This window comes from Rhinolophus sinicus, chromosome 13 (assembly GCF_057876585.1).
Source record: "Rhinolophus sinicus isolate RSI-liver-muscle chromosome 13, RSI-T2T, whole genome shotgun sequence".
Lineage (NCBI taxonomy): Eukaryota > Metazoa > Chordata > Mammalia > Chiroptera > Rhinolophidae > Rhinolophus > Rhinolophus sinicus.
In genome coordinates, this window is record NC_142513.1 from 20,705,510 (window position 1) to 20,718,685 (window position 13,176).

At 38.8% G+C, this 13,176-nt stretch overlaps 1 long non-coding RNA gene across 1 annotated transcript in view; it reads right to left on the reverse strand.

Annotated features, from left to right (window-relative positions):
* Positions 1-13,159, reverse strand: part of LOC141568307 (uncharacterized) — a 36,928-nt gene extending 23,769 nt beyond the window's left edge. Inside the window, exons 1-2 of the long non-coding RNA XR_016018195.1 lie at positions 12,876-13,159; positions 645-722 (exon numbers count right to left, since the gene is read on the reverse strand). This is a non-coding gene — a long non-coding RNA (uncharacterized LOC141568307). The remainder of the gene's footprint in view (positions 1-644; positions 723-12,875) is intronic.
* Between the last annotated feature and the right edge of the window lie 17 nt (positions 13,160-13,176).

The window sequence follows — 13,176 nt, forward strand, 5'->3', positions numbered from 1 at the left end:
GATTCTCTACTCAGACCAGCCCGGGCATCCATGACTGTGTGGCGGTCCTTGGGGAGTCTTTCCCGAAATGGCGAGGAAGCTCCTGGAGGGCAGGGGCCAGGTCTGAGTCGTCTGTGTTCCCCAGTAGCCTGCCCCAAAGTGAGCAACAGGCAATGTTGTGGAATGAATGGAAGGGAAGAGGAGGGGAGAGGTGTCACAATCAGCTCACAGATCACTGGAGGAACCTCAGGCCCCGGGGCCCTGGCAGTTAAAGCGCAGGTCAAGGGCCAAGCCTTACCTAACAGAGTGTGTGTGTGTGTGTGTGTGTGTGTGTGTGTGTGTGTGTGTGTGAATACATGTGACTGAGTATATGGGAGTGTGTGAATATGTGTATACATGGATAAGTCTGGATATATGTGTATGTGTATATTTGTGACGGTGGGGAAAGTGTACACTGTATATGTGAATGAATACGCACGTGTCTGAGGGTCTGTATGCCTGTATTCATGAATGAACAAACACATGTTCATTAAGATGGAGACAGGGAGCAGGGTATTTGTCTTGTTCCTTCTTTTGTCTTTGCATCTAGCATTCTCAAATGAATGTGTAGTGGTGGGGTACAGGGTAGAGAGCATGATGGGAAAGCAGAGCAGCACAGTACTTACCAGAAGAAGTTCTCGAGTCAGACATCATCGGCGCTTCCTAATTTTGGGCCAATTAACCACTGTGTGCCTTTTTTCCATCTGTAAAATGGGTATAATTGTAACATCTGTTTTACAGGGTAGAGCATAGGAAGTACTCACTAAATGTTGACTAATAGCATTATGTCACTATCAACGCCCAGAGCAGATGCTTCCACGGACTAAATGCCCTCGAAACACATCAAAAAACTACTGACTAGCCATGTCCATCAAACTTCTCTGAGCCTTAGTTTCTTCTATGGGAGGGAGCAGTAATAAGCTGCATTTCGCCTGTCTCCCGGGGCAGCTGGGAGGTTTATGTATCACACTACGGCTGCAGGCTGAAGCCAAAGCTAGCAGCAGGGTGCCCTCTCCTGGCTGTATGGGGTAAAAGTTGGCTCTTGCTGGAGAGAGGCTCACTGCAGAGGTGGGGGTGCTGTCAGGACACTCAGCAAACGGGGCCCTGCAGGCGGGCAGTGGGCTAAGGAGGGGACTCTTACAGCTTCACAGCATGAGCTGCCTCCTCCCTCTTTGTCTGCTTCACTCCTCCACCCTCAGATCTCGCTTCAGGACGTCTTCCCCGACCCTCCGCCAGACTGGGCCAGGCACCCCTGTTGCAAGTTCTCAGATCATCCCACATTCATTTTGCATTCTTCTCTTGGCTTCTTTAGGCAATGTCTATTTCTCCACAAAGGAAAGGACCATCTAAGAAATGAAAGGGAGTGGCAGCATCCCATTCCCGACTTTGAAATCCTAGGGTACCTGGACTAGGCGCTCAGAAAATGTTAGAATAAAAGAACCATGGAAGCCCTGACTTGAGTGGGAATTGACCTAAGAGGACATCCAGCTCCCTTGAAAAAGGCTCCAGGATCAGCCAGTGACTTGGATTAGGGGAGCTCCTGACCCCGACCCCAAGGACAGCCAGGGGTCTGGAGGCTGAAGTCAAGAGACACCACAACGTGGGCTCCTGGGCAGACATCTGGGAGCATGAATTCATTCCATAAATATCATGTGCCTTCCGTATACCAGGCACTGACCAGGACATTGGGAATACAGCAGTGGACAGAACCAGACACGTTCCTGACCTTCCTGGAAATAGTGGGACAATTAGACACATAATCAGACAATTTTGACATAAGCTATGCAATTGCACAACCCCCATTTTGCAGGTAGAAAGACTGAGGCTCAGAGAGGGCAGGCACTCAACTAGTGAGGAACAGTCTCTTATATTCTATGAGTCCGGAGGACTACTCCAAGGGGAAAAGCATGCTGGTGGATGGGTGCAGCCAGCTCCTGGGACTCTCGTGGGGCCCTCACCACCCATGACGGAGCAATCTAGGATGAGGAGGTTGGGGTGGGGGGACTGTTCCAAACTCTCTAAGAACTTCCCCTACCTCTGTATTCCTCTTCCCAGCAGTGATATCAAGGCAGACCCAAGAACAGTGTACAAATCCAAGGGGGCCTGAGGGAGGGGCATGGAAGGAGTTAGAGAGAGACCGTGATAGGGATGGAGCGGTGGGGGGGTATCTCCCCAGAACTGCATTATTCTGTCACATCACCATCAACAAGCGTCCTCAGCGTGTGGAACCCATTCCCTCATCGCACAGCCTCCCAATTAATCCAGAGTCTGAGCAGCAGACGCTGGAGCAGGGCTAGTCTACAGGCCTCCTCAGCCAATGACTGGGCTCCTTCCTTCTCCACCCCTATCTCCCCCTCCACACAAGGGACCTAAATGTCTGTAAAAGCAAACATTGAAAGGGCAGGTTCAAAGGGCAGGCAGTGCCGACACAGGCTTGGCCTGTCTCTGCCTATTGTTTCAGGGGCCCCACGGGGCCACCCCAGAGTCCCACAGGCCAGAGTCCCAAGTCCCACAGGCGCTTGGGCTTGGAAAAGGCCAGCCTGACAATTATTTGTCCGGGGAGTAGGGTGGGGGGTACCCCAAGTACCCTGAGAAAGTGCTGTTAGCAGTTGCTTGTGTATCCAGCCTGCTTTTTTTCCCCATATATAGGCAAATATTTGTGTCCTTTTTTTCTTTTACACAATAATAACATACTAGACATACAGTTCTGCATTTTGCTTTCTTTTTTCTTCACTTAACATTTTTTCTTGATAATCGATTGTTCCATATTGATAGATAAATATCTCTTTTTTTATTATTTATTTTATTTTACGTTTTAATTTTTTTTAAAGGAGGGCGCAGCTCACAGTGGCCCATGCAGGGATTGGACCGGCAACACTCTAACCAACTAAGCTAACTGGCCACCCCCTAAACATCTCTTTTTTTAAAAAGTAGCTGCCTCAGTATTCCAGCAGGTGGAATGTACCATTATTTATGTAACAACTGTCCTACTGAAGGACATTTAGACTGTTTCCAATATTGTGTTCTTAACGTCATTCCGGTCACATGTGCTTATACCATTGGGATAAATTCCTAGAAGTGGAACTACTTGGTCAAATGGTATGAGTTTGTCTTCTTATTAGCCATTATCAGAGTGTTGCCCATAAACGTTAGACCACTGCATAATCCCCAATGCAAAGTATGAGGGGCCCTGCTTCATCACAGCCTCACCAACAGTTATCACACATTTTAATTTTTATCAGTCTAATAGTAAACTTAAAAAGAAAATGATTACACTCTCCCTACCCTGCCAGCCAACCACATGGGGAGCCTGGACTCCACCCCACCTGGCACTACTAAGGAATCCCTTCCACGTCCCCATTTTTTTTATTGTTTCTGTTCCATTATGCAATGATAAAAGGGTCAATTCACCAAGATTGAGCAATCCTAAATGTAATATGCACAAAACAACGGAGCTGCAAAATATATGAAGTAAAACTGATAGAACTGAAAAGAAGAAATAGACAAATTCTTAAGTACATTTGGAGACTTCAATACATCTCTCGACAATTGATAGAACTAGACAGAAAATCAACAAGAATACCGAAGAACTCAACATCATCAACCAAAGTTGATACATATAGAATACTTCACCCAACAACAGAATACACGTTTCAAGTACCCAAAGAATATATATCATGGTTGACCATGTCCTGGGTCTTAACAAAATCTTAACAAATTTAAAGTAACTGCAATCATACAGAGTGTGTTCTTTGACCACAGTGGAATCAAACTTAGAAATCAATAACAGAAAGATAACAGGAAAATATCCAAACACTTGGAAACTAAACAACACACTTCTGAATAGTCCTTTAGTCAAAAAGAAAGTCACAGATGGAAAAAAAATCACATAAAAACCCCCAAACATTGAACTGAATGAAAATAAAAGTATAACATTTGTGGTAAACAGTACTGAAAGGGAAATTTATAGCACTAAATGCATATATTAGAAAATATTAAAAGTCTCAAATCAGTAATCTTAGCTCCCACCTCAAGAACACAGAAAAAACAGAGCAAAATAAATCCAAAACAAGCAGAAGGAAGGAAATAATGAGCAGAAATCAATAATTTGAAACAGAAAAACAACAAATTCATTGAAACCAAGACCCAGTTCTTTGAAAAGATTAATAAAATTAACAAATCTCTGGAAGACTGACAAAGAAAAAAAGGGAAAAGACACAAATTACCAAATACAAGCAATGAAACAGGGATATCACTACAGACCAGATAGACATCAAGAGCATAAGGAAATACTACAAATAACTCTACACACATAAATTTGACAACTTAAACAAGATGGTCCACTCCTCAAAAAATACAAACTACCACAACCCATTCAGTGTGAAATAATTTGAATAGCCCTAAAACTATTAAAGACATTGAATTCATAATTTTAAAACTCTCAAGAAAGAAATTTTCAGGCCCAGATAATTTCATTGGAGAATTCTACTAAACTGTTAAAGAATTAACACCAACTCTACACAATCTCTTTCAGAAAATAGGAGGGAACCCTTCGCAATTCATTTTACAAAGCTGTTTATCCAGATAGCAAAATCAGACAAAGACAGTACAAAGAAAAAACTACAGCCCAATATCACTGATGAATATAGATGCAAAAATCCTTAGCAAAGTATTAGTAAATAAAATTCAGCAATAATTAAAAAATTGCACACCATGATCAAGTGGGGTATGGTTGAAGGATGCAAATCTGGTTTAATGTTTAAAAACCAATCAATGTAATCCACCCTAATCATAGTCTAAAGAAGAAAAATCTCATGATATCAACAGATATCACAAAAACCACATGACAAAATTCAACATCTGTTCATGATTTTCTTTTTAAACTTTTATTTATTTAAGCGTGTTTTTCCAGGACCCACCAGCTCCAAGTCAAGCAGTTGCTTCAATTTAGTTGTGGAGGGCGTAGCTCACAGTGGCCCATGTATGGATCGAACAGGCAACCTTGTTGTTAAAAGCACCGCACTCTAACCAACTGAGCTAGCCAGCCAGTCCTGTTCATGATTTTTAAAAGACATAGGAAGAATAGGAATAGAAGGACATTTTCTCAACAAAGAGCATCTACCAAAAAAAAAATCTATGGTTAACATACTTAATGGTGAAAGACTGAATGTTTTCTGCCCCAAATCAGGAACAAGGCAAGGATGTCTGCTCTCACCATTCTTATGCAACATAGTGTTGGAAGTTCTAGTCAGCACAATAAGGCAAGAAAAGGAAATAAAAGGCATACAGATCATAAAGGAAAAATAAAACTGTCCCTATTTGTAGGTGACATGATTGGTTATATAGAAAATTCCATAGAATATACAAACAAAACAAAACAAAACAAAATTTCTATAATATGTGAGTTCAGCAAAGATAATCTTGTATCAGCAGGACATAAAAGAAACACAAAAATCAATTGTACTTCTACATATTAGTGAAGAACAGATGGACACCAAAATTTAAAATGTAATACGATTCAGAAGGAGGAGGTGGACGGGAGACGGGTGGGGGAGAAGAAGAAGGAAGAAATACTTAGGTGTAAATCTAATATGTGTACAGGAGTTGTATGCTGAAAACTGTAAGATGCTGATGAAGGAAATCAACGATGATCTAAATAAATGGAGAAACATACCGTGTCCATGGATAGGAAGAATCAACATAGTAAAAATGTCAATTGTCCTCAAATGAATATACAGTTTAATACAATTCCTATCAAAACTGCAAATTTTCTTTGTAGATATAGACAAGATTTACACGAAAAGACAAAAGAACTGGAATAGCTAAAACAATTTTGAAAAAGAGTAAAATGGGAGGAATCAGTTTACCTGATATCAAGACTAATTATACAGTTACAGTAATGAAGACTCTAGTATGGGCAGAGGGACAGACACACAGATCAATGGAATAGAATGGAGCATTCAGAAAAACAAAAACAAAAACCAAAAAAATCAGAAATAAATGTGTCCAGTTGATTTTTTACAATGGTGCAAAAATAGAACAAAGAAAAATAACCTCAAACTACACTGCACAACTTATACCAAAATTAACTCAAAATGGATCATGTACTTAATTATATGTAAAAGTATAAAACTTTTAGAAAACATCATAGGAGAGAATCTTTGGGATCTATGGCTTGGCCAAGAGTTGTTATACTTACCGGTAACAACAAAAGCATGATCCAGAAAAGGAAAAATCAATAAATTGAACTGCATCAAAATTAAAACTTTTGCTTTGCAAAAGACTCTGTTAAGAGGATAAAAAGACAAGCTACAGAACAGGAGAAAATATTTGCAAATCACATATCTGACACAAGATTAGTATCTAGAATTTATAAAGAACTCTAAAAACTCCAGAGTTAAAAAAAAATTCAATTAGAAAATAGACAAAAGACATGAAAGGTATTTCACCAAAGAGGAGATACAAATAGCAAATATACATATGAAAAAAAATGTTCAACATCATTAATCAGGGAAATGCAAATTAAAACCACGAGATACTACTATACACTTATCGGAATGGCTAAAATAAAAAATAGTGCCAACACCAAATGCTGGTAAGGATTAGGAGAAACTGAATCACTCATACATTGCTGGTGGTCATGTAAAATGGTACAGCCCTTCTGGAAAATAGTTTGCCAGTTTATAAAACTTATAAAACTAAACATGCGAGTACCATATGACCCAGTAATTGCACATCTGGGCATTTATCCCTGAAAAATAAACTTACGTTCACATAAAAACCTATACATGAATATTCATAGTAGCTTTATTTGTAATAGTCAAAAAATGGGAACAACTCATATGCATTTTAATGGGTGACTGGTTAAATGAAGTAATGCATCCACACCAAGGAATACTACTCAGCAATAAAAATGAATGCAGCAATCTAGATGAATGCAGCAATCTAGACGAATCTTCAGAGAATTATGATGAGTGGAAAAAGCCAATCCCAGTAGATTACATAGTGTATAATTGCATTTGCATAAGAGTTTTGAAATGACAAAATTCTAGAAATGGACCACAGATTGGTGGTTAAGGATTCAGAGGCAGTAGGAGCAGAAGAGGAGTGGGTGTAGCTATAAAAGGATGACATGAGGGATTTTTGTGGTGATGGAAATGTTCTGTATCTTCACTGCATCACGATCAGTATCCTGGTTGTGATATTGTGCATAGTTTTATAAGATGTCACCACTGAGGAAACTGGGCAAAGGGACCATGGGATCTCTCTACTATTTCTTACGATTGCATGTGAATTGACAATTACCTCAAATTAAAAAGTTTAATTAGAAAATGCTAATGCTTATTGTTGTCGAGTCTATGGCAATTTTTTTCACCCAATAAATTAGGAAATATTTGAAATATACAATTGTACCCAATTTCGGAGAGTATTGAGAATAGGAACCAAATTTCTGGAGGGAAATTAATTTGGCAAATTGGATCCAAACTTTTGATAGATATTGATATTCCCTAAGCAAGCAATTCTATTTCTTCAAATTTATCTGAAGCCATAATGCATCAGAGGGGGCACGTTAATGTGTTATTTACAATAGTGAAAAAGAAACAATAGGGGCTTGGTTATATAGATTGTGATATATTCATAGGCTAGAATATTCTGTGGTGAGAGCAACTGCATAAAGTAGGTGTTAAGAGCAGATTCTGGAGTCTGATTACCTGGGTTCAAATTCTAGCTCCTTTACAAGTTAACTGTGGGCGAGTTACTGAATCTCTCTGTGCCATTTCCTCATTTGCAATACGAGGAAAACCTCCTTAATGAGGATTAAATGAGTTACCCTTTATAAAGGACTTTACATACAACTCTACACAAATTAAGAGCATTGTAAAGCTAGCTCATGTTAGGTGGAAAAAAAAGACGTCAAAGAAAGTCTCTATGCAGTATGCTCTCAAATATATAAAACACATGGATGTAATTAAAGAGACCAGAAGGAAATTTACCAAAATGATAACAGTAATGATTTCTCAATTAGTTATAGGTTTTTAAAAATACTTTTCTGTTTTCTACATTTCATATAATGTATCTGTTTAACAGAAAAAGTTATTAATTTTTCAAGTGAGAAAATAGACTTGACAGTGCTTTGTAACCTGAATAGCACTGTGCTCAGGTGAAAAAAAAACATTTATATATATATATATATTTTTTTTTTTTTTTTTTTTAAACTTTTATTTAAGTGTGTTTTTCCAGGACCCATCAGCTCCAAGTCACGTAGTTGTTTCCATCTAGTTGTAGAGGACACAGCTCACAACTAGTGGCCCATGTGGAGATCGAACCGGCAACCGTGTTGTTAAGAGCATGGCGTTCTAACTAACTGAGCTAACCGGCTGCCCCTAAAATATTTTTTGATCAGCACTAACCCTCTAAGTTGATATTATTATTATGATTCCCATTTTACAGTCAAGAAAAATGAGGCTCAGAGAGGTAATATGCCTCCCCAAGGTTCATAGCAGGAGTGCCCAAGATGAGGTAAGAGACTTGAGAGGCAATGGGACAGATGGAAATTACCTCCACCAGAGAAGTGTGACATCTGGGGGTGGGGAAGGGGGCTGGGGTAGGGGGTGGGGCAGGCTGGAAATTGCCACTGAAGAAACAAACTGGAAAATGAAGTCTCTCACACTGTACTGTGCAGAATCAAATGGATTGCCATAAACTTTCAGTGGGATGTTCTCACTAGGTTTGTTCTGGAGCAGAAAACATTTTGTTCTAATGATAAAGAAATGTACAGTTAAATTATGTATCATTTTCATTTCCTAAATTAGCAAAAAAACCCACCAAAACCCAAAACAATCATAATATAAATACTATAAATATGCAGTAACATAAACTCAGAAAATGCAGATGACTTTTAGAAAACAATATGGCAGTAAAATCAGGAAGAGTCTTAAAAATGCTTATATCCTTTGATTAAAGTACTCCAAATTCTAGGAATTTTTTTCCTCAGGGAAATGATCCAAAATATGGGAAACTCTCATGAATGAACAACTTGCTGTAGTTCTCAGAGTGAAAAAAATAAGAAAACCCTATTATTCCATGATAGTGGCGTGATACATCTACTCCATGTGCACTTTAAAAAAATTATCTTTATACAAGTTGTCTTGTCTTGCTGGGGTATAAGGTTATATGGGTGTATGCATTTGTCAAAATTCATCTAGATAATACTTAAGTTCTGTTCATATCACTGCATACAAACCATACCTCAACTAAAAATGAAAAGCCCACATATTGTATGATTCCATTTATATAAAAGGCCTAACATAGGTAAATCAATAGAAACAGAAAGTACATAAATTAGTGGTTGCCAGGGGCTGGAGGGAGGGAAAAATAGGGATTGACTGCTAATGAGTAGAGGCCTGCCTTCAGCTTCCCTCATAGGGCTTCTGGCTCAGGGCATTTGTATGCATCTCCTGGAAACTCTGGGAGTTAATGACCAGTGGGGAGAAACTTGGAGGTGGGGCAGAGTAAGAGTCTGATGGATAAATACTTCCCCCTTTTTCCCCCTCCAATGAATGGTACAGACAGAGTATGTGTGCACACATATGGCGGTTGTGAAGTTCTGTATCTATCAGAATTCCAGGGGATGCACGATGCGTGGGAGTTCAGCAGGACTCAAAAGCCAGTACAAGGCAGGTTTGTTAAATCTAGTACATAAGCACGGGTGCTAATAGCTCCAAGAGGCCATGCTTTCCAACCAAAGGACCCTATCACGTTTCTTTCTGATGTTATTTAATCTGTACTAACCAAACACAAATGCTGGAAATTATTATGTAGAAGGAAAGGGAAAGACAGGGAAATCCACAGTTCTTTTTCCTTTCCGTCCTTTATTCATCAGTAAGCTGAAGGTACAGTGTTGATAAAATGTGCAGATATCAAGAAGTGAAATGAAGTTGGTTTTGTGCAGCATTTCCTCTTTCTGTTTAGAACAAAATGCAAATGCATGTACAATCTATAAAATAGAAATTGTGTTAATCGTGGTGATTCTGCATGTGAATTAAATGCTCTTATATTTACTTTTAAAACTGGCATTGTACGATATAAAGATAAATGATAAAATTTAAATGTAAAACTTTTTCTTTACATAGATTGACATTAAATAGCAAATTGGGAAAAAAAAAAGATGACAAAGGAAGAGAGACTGAGGAAGAAAAGGAAAAGTTTTATATTTTAGTATCTTTAATGGCACTTCTCCCCCACACCCCCACCCCTACCTCTACCCCCTTGCTTTTTGAACAAGGGTCCTCTAGGCTGGATGCTTGGAGACCAGTGAGGATGTTGGTGCACTGATACAAGTGGGAGATGACAAAGCATGAAATCAGGTTATTTGTCATGGGGCAGAGAGGAGGGGATGGATTGAAGAGCTCTGTTGATGATAAAATGGGCAATTACTGGGTAGAGGGAGGTGCCAGCCAGTCAATGAGATGAAGGACACAAGAGGCAGTAGCATAAGATAGGGTGTCCATGTCCACCTTTTCCATTTACCATTGTATTAGAAGTCTAGCCAGTGCAGTAAGGCAAGAAGGCAAGAAGGCAAGGAAGGCAGGCAGGAAAGAAAGAAGGAAGAAAGGTAGGAAAGAAGGAAGGAAGGAAAGAAGGAAGGAAGGAAGGAAGGAAGGAAGGAAGGAAGGAAGGAAGGAAGGAAGGAAGGAAGGAAGGAAAAAAAAAAAAAACAGTGTCAGAATTTGAAAATAACAAACAAAATTGTTCTTACAGATGATGTGATTGTGTATATAGTTAATACAAAAAATGTATAAGCAAGTAATAGTTCAGCAATGCTGCTAAATAGAAAATCAATCCACTAAAAAGCAATTCTTTTCTATACATCTGCCACAAACATCTAAAAATTAAAATTCAAAAGATAAACTTAAAATAACATAAAAAATACCTGGGAATAAATCTAGCAAAATATATTCAGGATCTTTATGGAGAAAAATATAGAACTTTACTGAAAGACATTAAAGGAAATTTAAATAAATGGGGAAATATATATAATATCTTTAAAAAATGTATCAATATATACCATATTAATGGTTGGAATACTCAGTGACATAAAGATATTGATTCTCCCCCAAATAAGTTATAGATTAAGTTCAGTAACATTTCCAAAAAGCTTTTCCCCCCCTAGAACTTGATAAGGTGACTCCAAAATTATACAGACGTCTAAGATAGCCAAGACATTCTTGAAGAAGAACAAGGAGAGAGGACTTCCTCTACCGGATACCAAGATTTGTTATAAAGCTTTAGTAATTTCAACAGTGTAGGGTTAGCATAGACCAATGCATCAAAATAAAGAGCACAGAAACAACCCGTATATTTATGGACACAATCTATGACAGAGATGGCACTATAGGTCACTGGGGGAAGGATGCACTATTCAATCAGTGGTGCTGGGACATCTGCTTATCCATATGGGGGAAAAAATGAAATAGAATTCCTACCTCACACTACACACATATTTTAATTATAAAACTTTGGGATGACGATATAGGAGAAATTCTTTATGACCCTGGGATATATTGGCTTTCTAAAACAAGACAAAACTCCCATTCTAAGGGAAAAGACTGATAAATTTGACTACATTAAAACTAAGAATTTCTATTTATCAAAAAACAACAGAGTGAGAAGACAAACCACAAACCTGGAGAAGATATTTGCAACACATATAATTAGCAAAGGACTAGTATCCACAATGTGTAAAGAATTCCTATTAATTGAAAAGAAAAAACAAACCACCTATTTTTAAATGGTAAAGACATGAATGGAATTTTACAGAGAAAGAATGAATCCCAGATAAGTTATAACATGAATAGGTGCTCAACCTCATTAGTAGTCAGAATTGCAAATTAAAACCACAATGAGGTTTAATTTGATAATAGGAAGTGTTGGTCACAGAACAAGAATTTTTATCACTATTGGTGAGAATATGGATGATGCAACCACTTTGAAAAACAGTTTCATATTACCTAATTAAGTTGGACACGAGAATACGACTATTCAAGCAATTTGACTCCGCTAATTAAGTTGGACACGAGAATACGACTATTCAAGCAATTTGACTCCGATCGATCGATAGATAGATAGATGCACACAAGCATGGCAGAGCAGTATTCTTTGTAGTAGCAAAAACTGAAACAACCCAAAGTCCATCAATAGAATTAATAAATAAGTGGATTATACAAAAAAGGAAAATAAATGAGCCACAGCTATAGCATCTACACAAATGACTCTCAAAAGCAAAGCTGAAAGAGAAAAGCAAGTTGCAGAAGAATATATACAGTATGATTTCATTTACAAGAAGGCAAAAAACAGTCAAAACTAAACAAAGTATTGTTTAACGATGGTCACATTGGTAAAGCAAAGGAATGATCAAGGCAAAGTTCACTGTAGTGGTAACTACAGGGGTGGAGAGAAGGGGCATGTGATTGAGAAGGGAAAGAGGTGGCTGTTGGGGTAAGGCCCTGTTTTATTCCATGAACACTTGGATCACCTGGATATATGTGGTCATAACTGCCTTAAGTGTGGGCCCAGGAAGGTGGAGCAGAGTAAGAATGGAGCATCAAGCCTTGATACTAGAGGAAGAGGAGGAAATTGCTAAAGCCTGAGAAGGAACCCTGTGAACAGTGGGAGGAGAGTTAGGAAAGTGGAAGCCAGGGGCACATTGGTAGGTCAGGATTTAGGCTGAGGCACATCTGTTGGATTCAGCCAGTACAGTATGGTACCATTTATATAAAGGTTTCAAACATAAAGAATTCTATGAAGCGTTTAAGGATTTATACATATGTAAAGTGTAAAAATGCACACAAACTTACCGAAACTCAGGATAGTGGTTAGGTGGAGGAGGGTGGAAGATCTGGGATGTACTAGGTACCTCACATATTGCAATTTTATTTATAACCTGTGTAGTAGATACCATTTGGCCCATTTTACAGATGAGGAAATTGAGGCTCAGGGAAGTGAACTAGTTGGCATTGCTGTTCCACTCGGTTTTAACATCAGATTCACTGGCTGAAAGAATGAAAGATAGAACGGCCTCGCGTTCGCTCTCGGGCTTCTCTTCGAGCTCCCTTCCAGAACCCGTGCTAGGGGTCCAAGGACCAAACCGGATTAAAT